Consider the following 7610-nt stretch of genomic DNA (forward strand, 5'->3'; position numbering starts at 1 on the left):
ACCCTGGCCCATTTTTATAATTGAGGCCCCCACCCTGGCCCATTTTTATAATTGAGGCCCCCACCCTGGCCCATTTTTATAATTGAGGCCCCCACACTGGCCCATTTTTATAATTGAGGCCCCCACACTGGCCCATTTTTATAATTGAGGCCCCCACACTGGCCCATTTTTTCCCTTGAGGCTGCCATTATTAACCAGAGTGATATTTTTGCATGAAAACCCCAAGTTAGACAGGCCCACTGTGCTTAAAATGAACCAGCCCATTGTGCATTTGCCCAAAATGCTAGATGGCCAGTCCACCCTTGTCGCTTATCACAAAACGAAGAAAACAAATGTGTGTAATATTCTTCCATTTGGTGTATAATACATATACTACATGACCAAWAGTATYTGCACACCTGCTCGWCAAACATCTCATTCCAAAATCATGGGAATTAATATGGAGTTGGTCCCCCATTTTCTGCTAACAGCCTCCTCTTTTCTGGGAAGGCTTTCCKCTAGATGTAGAAACATTGCTGCCGGGACTTGCTTCCATTCAGCCATAAGAGCATTAGCGAGGTCGGGGACTGACTTTAGGCGATTAGGCCTGTCTCTCAGTCGGCATTCCAATTCATCCCAAAGGTTTTCGATGGGGTTGAGGTCAGGGCTCTGTGCAGGCCAGTCAAGTTATTCCACACCGATCTCAACAAACCATTTCTGTATGGACCTCTCTTTGTGCACGAGGGCATTGTCATGCTGAAACAGGAAAGGGCCTTCCCCAAACTGTTGCCACAAAGTTTGAAGCACAGAATCGTCTAGAATGTCATTGTACAGTATGCTTTAGCTTTAAGATGTTCCTTCACTGGAACTAAGGGGCCTAGCCTGAACCATGAAAAACAGCCCCAGACCATTATTCCTCCTCCACCAAACTTTACAGTTGGCACTGTGCATTGGGGCAGTTAGCGTTCTTTTTGTCCGTTGGACTGCCAAWTGGTGAAGCGTGAATCATCACTCCAGAGAGCACGTTTCCACTGCTCCAGAGTCCAATTGTGGAGAGTTTTACAACAGGTGTGTGTGTAATGATGAGACCGGGGTTGATGAGTGAAGGGCGTTTGCCAGCAGTAGGTTAGGCAGCAGCTAGAAGGCCGGCGACGCCGAACGCCTGAACTGGACAGGAGGGGGAGCCAAAGGAACAAAACAAACAGTTCTTGTGCTGACATTGCTTTCAGAGGCAGTTTGGAACTGGGTAGTAAGTGTTGCAACCGAAGACGATTTTTACACACTACGCTTTTCAGTACTCGGTGGTCCCATTCTGTGAGCTTGTGTGGCCTATCACTTCGCGGCTTAGCCATTGTTGCTCCTAGATGTTTCCACTTCACAATATCAGCACTTACAGTTGAGCAGGGGAGACATTTGAGGAACTGACTTGTTGGAAATGTGGCATCCTATGAAACTGCCACATTGAAAGTCACTGAGCTCTTTAGAAAGGCCAATCTACTGCCAATGTTTGTCTATGGAGATTGCCTGGCTGTGTGCTTGATTTTATACACCTGTCAGCAACGGGTGTGACTGAAATAGCCAAATTCACTCATTTGAAGGGGTGTCCACATACTTTTCAATATATATTATATTTTATATGTTTTATGGTGCTAAATCTATGTCTTTTACGCTTTAAAGAGGCCTGCGTAAGGCCTAAATAAATACATTCACCTTCCTTTGTCTTGATTATTGTTAAATGCTTTATCACAAGCCAGTCAATYTCAAATCATTTACTTTATTCATTAGTAGCTACAGTTACAGTAATACAGATAATAAAGTTTAAAAAACTAGAGTCAATAAAAAGTTAATTCATTTTAATGGACGTCTTTTGTATTGTTTGTATTGTACTGTATTGTTTTACTGTCTGACCCCAGAGTACACCGTCTCTTACTCCATGTCACGACTTCCGCCGAAGTTGGTGCCTCTCCTTGTTCGGGCGGCATTCGGCGGTCGACGTCACCGGCTTTCTAGCCGCCACCTATCTACGTTTCTTTTTCCATTTTGTTTTGTCTTGATTGTACACACCTTTTTTCCATTTCGTTATAATTTATTCCCTATTTAACCCTCTGGTTCCCACATGGTTTTGTGCGTGTTGGTTCTTTGTTAAGTGGTCGCTCTTGTGTCGAYCTGGAATATTTTCCCTGTATGGAATTAGTTTGTGATTTATTTGAGTAAAGTACGTTTTTACTCAGTTCTGTGTCCTGCACCTGACTCCGTCCTACCCGCTGCACACTGACACTTGACACTCCATCTGTAGATGGTGATATCAAAGAAGAGCAACTTCTAAGAAAAGACAGAAACACAGAAACAGAAACACGCACCACGATATGGAGTCAGCAGGTACACCCAGTCCTCCATTACCAGTGGAGGAGACTGTGTCCAGCAGCACGCGACGATGCTCCAAAATCTTGGCACAGCCATGGATCGCGTGCTGCACACCATGGAGCGATGGGAGAGAGGGGATTTTCCCACACCCCCATCCACTTCACCCTAACCCACACCGCTGTCCACTCCTCCGTCACCTGAACCCAGTGGGATTCAGCTCTCGCTCCCGAGGGCATATGATGGGACGGCTGCCGGGTGCCAGGGGTTCCTGTTCCAGTTGGAGCTCTACCTGGCGACCATCCACCCATCTCCCTCGGGACACGAGAGCGTGTCCGCCCTCGCCGTATGGGGGAGAGAAGGCACAGCGTTGGTCCACTATGAGGATTTCACCCGCCGTTTCCGGGCGGTATTCGATCATCCACCTGAGGGGAGAGTGGCGGGGGAACGGTTGTTCCATCTTCGACAGGGGATGAGGAGCGCACAGGACTTTGCACTGGACTTCAGGACCCTGGCAGCCAGCGCGGGATGGAATGAAAGGGCCCTGATCGACCATTACCGGTGCAGTCTACGTGAGGACGTTCGTCGGGAGCTGGCATGCAGAGACACCACCCTTAACCTCGACCATCCGGCTGGATAACCTGTTGGCCACCCGCGGACGTCCAGATCGGGGCCCATCCATTCCATCCCCCAGCACCTCCGACCCTACACCTATGGAGCTCGGAGGTGCTGCTCTGAGGGTGACCGGAGGGGGGGCRGTTTCCTGCACCACATGTGGCCGCAGAGGGCACACTGCTGATGGATGCTGGGGAGGTTCCTCAGGGAGTCGAGGCAGCAGGCAGGGCACTGGCGGATCATCCCAGGTGAGTAGGCACCCGACTCACCCAGAGCTTCCTGTTGCGCACATATGTGTATGTATAGAATTTTCCCCCGCATTCCCAGCATAAGGCGCTAGTAGATTTAGGCTCAGCTGGGAACTTTATTGACCGTTCATTTGCACTTAGATTAGGGAACCCTATTGTTCCTGTTGATGTGCCCTTCCCTGTACATGCCTTAAATAGTCGTCCTTTAGGGTCGGGGCTGATTAGGGAGGTCACAGCTCCACTATGTATGATAACGCAGGAGGGTCATGAGGAGAGAATTAGTCTCTTTCTGATCGATTCTCCTGCGTTTCCTGTGGTGTTGGGGCTTCCCTGGTTGGCCTATCATGACCCCACTATTTTGTGGCAACAGGGGGCTCTCAAGGGATGGTCACGTCAGTGCTCAGGGAGGTGTGTAGGTGTTTCCATAGGTGAAACTATGGTGGAGAGTCTCCACCATGCACACCCCCCCTGAATATGCTGATTTGGCTCTCGCCTTCTGTAAGAAGTCTTCCAATCCTTTGTAGACGAGATTTTCAGGGACCTGCACGGGCAGGGTGTAGTGGTGTATATAGATGACATTCTAATATACTCCGCTACACGCGCCGAGCATGTGTCCCTGGTACGCAGGGTGTTTGGTCGACTGTTGGAACATGACCTGTACGTCAAGGCAGAGAAATGTCTGTTCTTCTAACAGTCCGTCTCCTTCCTAGGSTACTGCCTGTCCGCGTCAGGGGTGGAGATGGAAAATTACCTTATTTCAGCCGTGCGTAATTGGCCGACTCCAACCACGGTAAAGGAGGTGCAGCGGTTCTTAGGGTTTGCCAACTACTACCGGAGGTTAATCCGGGGCTTTGGTCAGGTAGCGGCTCCCATTACCTCCTTGCTGAAGGGGGGACCGGTGCGACTGCAGTGGTCAGCTGGGGCGGACAAGGCTTTTGGTCACCTGAAGGCTCTGTTTATCTCGGCTCTCATGCTGGCTCATCCTGATCCCTCCTTGGCATTTATAGTAGAGGTCGACGCGTCCGAGGCTGGGATAGCAGCTGTGCTGTCTCAGCGCTCGGGCACGCCACCAAAGCTCCGCRCCTGTGCTTTCTTTTCGAAGAAGCTCAGCCCGGCGGAGCAAAACTATGATGTGGGGGACTGGGAGCTGTTGGCTGTTGTCAAGGCTCGGAAGGCGTGTAGGCATTGGCTTGAGGGGGCTAAACATTATTTCCTCATTTGGACTGACCACCGCAATCTGGAGTACATCCGGGCGGCGAGGAGACTGAACCCTCGCCAGGCAAGGTGGGCCATGTCACCGGCTTCTTGCCTGGTGACACCGGTGGTATGGGAGGTGGACGCGGACATCGAGCGGGCATTACATACAGAGCCCACTCCCACTGAGTGTCCAGTTGGGCGTCTGTATGTTCCGTCTGATCTCCGCGATCGTTTGATCTGTTGGGCCCTCCTCTGGTCATCCTGGCATCGGTCGGACAGTGTGCTGTCTTAGTGGGAAGTACTGGTGGCCCACTTTAGCTAAGGACGTGAGGGTTTATGTTTCCTCTTGCTCGGTGTGCGCCCAGTGCAAGGCACCTAGACACCTGCCCAGATGAAAATTACAACCCCTACCTGTTCCACAACGGCCTTGGTCACACCTATCGGTGGATTTCGTGACGGATCTTCCTCCGTCACAGGGAAACACCACGATCCTGGTCGTTGTGGATCGGTCTTCTAAGTCCTGCCATCTCCTTCCTTTGCCCGGTCTCCCTACGACTATACAGACTGCGGAGGCCATGTTCACCCACGTCTCCGGCACTACGGGGTGCCTGAGGATATAGTTTCTGATTGGGGTCCCCAGTTCACGTCTAGGGTCTGGAGGGCATTTATGGAACGCTTGGGGGTCTCGGTCAGCCTCACCTCAGGTTTTCACCCCGAGAGTAACGGGCAGGTGGAGAGAGTTAACCAGGATGTGGGTAGGTTTCTGCGGTCCTATTGCCAGGACCGGCCAGGGGAGTGGGCGGCTTTCATCCCCTGGGCAAAGATGCCTATCTCCTTTTCAGTGTGTACTAGGTTATCAGCCAGATCYAGGCACCTGCTGTGGATGAATGGTTTCGGCGCTCGGAGGAGACATGGAACGCTGCCCATGTGCGCCTGCAACYGGCCATCAAGCAGCAGAAGGTGAGTGCCGACCACCATCGCAGTGAGGACCGGGTCTGGCTCTCGACCCGAAACCTGCCCCTTTGCCTGCCCTGCCGGAAGCTGGGTCCGCGGTTTGTGGGGCCATTTAAAGTCCTGAGGAGACTGAACGAGGTTTGTTATAGGTTACAGCTCCCCCTGATTACCGTATTAACCCCTCGTTCCATGTGTCTCTCCTCAGGCCGGTGGTGGCTGGTCCGCTCCAGCAGTCTGAGGTGCGGGAGGTTCCTCCGCCCCCTCTGGACATCGGGGGCCCCGGCGTATACTGTGCGAGCCATCATGGACTCAAGGCGTCGGACGAGGGGCCTTCAGTACCTCGTGAAGGGGGAGGGGTACGGTCCYGAGGAGAGATGCTGGGTGCCGGTGGAGGACATCCTGGACCCTTCCTTACTGCAGGAATTTCACCGTCTCCACCCGGATCGTCCTGCGCCTTGTCCTCCGGGTCGTCCCCGAGGCCGGTGTCGGCGCGCTGCTGGAGCCACGCGTCAAGGGGGGCGTACTGTCACGACTTCCGCCGAAGTTGGTGCCTCTCCTTGTTCGGGCGGCGTTCGGCGGTCGACGTCACCGGCTTTCTAGCCACCACCGATCTACGTTTCTTTTACCATTTGTTTTGTCTTGATTGTACACAACTGGTTTCCATTACGTTATAATGTATTCCCTATTTAACCCTCTGGTTCCCACATGGTTTTGTGCGCGTTTGTTCTTTGTTAAGTGTTCGCTCTTTTGTGTCGAGCTAGAATATTTTCCCTGTATGGAAATAGTTTGTGATTTATTTGAGTAAAGTACGTTTTTACTCAGTTCTGTGTCCTGCGCCTGACTCCGTCCTACCCGCTGCACACTGACACTTGACACTCCATCTGTAGATGGTGATATCAAAGAAGAGCAACTTCTAAGAAAAGTAACTTCCCTGTGCACTGCAGACATGCTCTCTTGTTAATCTTGTAAATTCTGCAAGCAAGGACGAGTGAGGGAGACAATTAATATGGTGATGGAAGTACGGTACAGTAACTACATATACTCTTGTATATCGTATAGTGGTATACTAACTGTATTAAGGATTGCACAATTTCTTATGTGATATAAAGAACTAGTACTGTATACAGTTTGACACAGTATATTGTACAATAGTTTTAAACAAAAGTAAGATGTGTCACTTTGTCAGACTGTGTGCACAACTGGTCAGCTGGAGTCAGGTGCAGGAGAGCAGAGTTGAGTGAACAGGCACACTTTAATTGGCAGAAGCAAAACAGTCAGACGCAACAGTGTCACAACACTCCAGCCAAAGGCAAAAGCGAATAGCGCACTAGTCACACAAAATAATGTACAACAATACAATACCACGGGTTCAAAACAATACCCGGAAAAAACCAGCCTGACGTGTCACACAATAAACGTAACGAACAATTACACACACAGACATGGCGGGGAACAGAGGATTATATACACGTAGAGTGATGAGGGGGATGTAAACCAGGTGTGCGGGAAAACAAGACAAAACAAATGGAAAATGAAAGGTGGAGCGGCGATGGCTAGAAGACCGGTGACGTCGACCGCCGAGCGCCGCCCGAACAAGGAGAGGAGCGGACTTCGGCGGGAGTCGTGACACACTTACCTTTGATGTCCAGCTTGGTCCCGTATCTAACCTGACAGGAAAGTCTACATGTCAGTAAGTCTGTTTCCTTTACAGTGATATCTGATTATATGCATAGGTACCTCATGTTCAAGACATAGTATTCAAAAAAGTGCAGAAGGTACTGATTTTAGCATGATGTTCAATCATCTAAAGGTGACTTTGTTGAGCTTCACAATTACTTTGAGATACTTTCAAATGATTTGGACATGATGTGCGAAAAATGCTACTATCGGTCCCATGACTTGAATGGGATTTGTGCCACAAATGCTAAAACATTTCCAACAAACAGTTCCAGGGAAACTAAACCAAAGCATGGATTGCTTTCATACCTTGTCCATAGAATGCTTATAGGGTAAGGAAACCAATATGTAACTATCCCGTTTAAGTGGACCAATGTTTACTGTGTAGGATATGTTGTGCAGGGTGTGTGAAGCATAGAGACTTTTTGGTGTCTAGATGATCAATTAAATGAACCATTGTATACTTTTCTAGCACCGGTTGGATAAATAACGTACAATACTGAAGTTGCAGTGTGAAAACAGATTGTCACGGTTGTCGTAAGAACAGGACCAAGGCGCAGCGTACGTAGAGTTCCACAT

Source organism: Salvelinus sp. IW2-2015, linkage group LG37 (assembly GCF_002910315.2).
Source record: "Salvelinus sp. IW2-2015 linkage group LG37, ASM291031v2, whole genome shotgun sequence".
Lineage (NCBI taxonomy): Eukaryota > Metazoa > Chordata > Actinopteri > Salmoniformes > Salmonidae > Salvelinus > Salvelinus sp. IW2-2015.